The sequence below is a fragment of the Octopus bimaculoides genome, chromosome 23 (assembly GCF_001194135.2).
Source record: "Octopus bimaculoides isolate UCB-OBI-ISO-001 chromosome 23, ASM119413v2, whole genome shotgun sequence".
In the NCBI taxonomy this organism is placed as follows: Eukaryota; Metazoa; Mollusca; class Cephalopoda; order Octopoda; family Octopodidae; genus Octopus; species Octopus bimaculoides.
This window is the reverse complement of record NC_069003.1, coordinates 27,248,445-27,249,491: the sequence shown is the minus strand read 5'-3', so window position 1 is coordinate 27,249,491 and position 1,047 is coordinate 27,248,445.

Sequence of the window (1,047 nt, the reverse complement as noted above, 5' to 3'; positions counted from 1 at the left end):
ACACACACACACACACACACACACACACACTCACTCACTCATACTCTCACACAAAAATACACACGCACGCGTACCTATACTCACATGCACACACATGTACACACATTCGCTCGGAGGTGATGATTCACAGCTTTGCTACTCCGGTTTTCTCGTTTGTTTACGTTATTTGTTCAGGAATTCTTTCGTGTGCAACAAATCCTTTATCTTTTACTTGTTTCAATCACCGGTCTGTGACCATACTGGAACACCGCCTTGAAGTATTTAGCCGAACAAATCTTCTCCAGTAGTTATTTTTCAAATTCGGTACTTACTCTATCGGTCATTTTGCCGCACCTCTATGTTACGGGGACGTAAACAAACCAGAATTCGTTGTCAATCGGTGACGATAGTTAACTGAGATGGGTTAGTGGACCGTCATTTGAAACTGAATCACAATTATCTGGTATAGAATACTGACTGGTAGAATATAACGAGACCACGTCACATTGATCTGGTATCTTCTTTTGATAGCTAGTTCCACTAACTGGCGTACTGTGGTCCAAGACTGACCCACGTTGATCTGGTATCTAAACTGACCAGTGGATTGTAGTTTAAGATTGGACCACATTGCAGTAGCTTCTATTTCTGCCAGTTCAGTGAAATGATAAGCGCACTGTGATTTGGGACTGACCGAGGAGCTGTTGTCTGAGACCGAAACACATTGACCTTGTAGCAGCGATTACTGACTTGTGAACTGATCGTATTGATCTGGTGCCTATTACTGCAGATAAGGCTAACCGAGTAACGGACTGTTAGCCGAGATTGAACCACGCTGATCTGGTATACTTTTTCTTGATAACGCAGGAGTGGCTGTGTGGTAAGTAGCTTGCTTACCAACCACATGGTTCCGGGTTCAGTCTCACTGCGTGGCACCTTGGGCAAGTGTCTTCTACTATAGCCTCGAGCCGACCAAAGTCTTGTGAGTGGATTTGGTAGACAGAAACTGAAAGAAGCCCGTCGTATATATGTATATATATATGTACGTGTGTGTGTGTGTGTGTGTGTGTG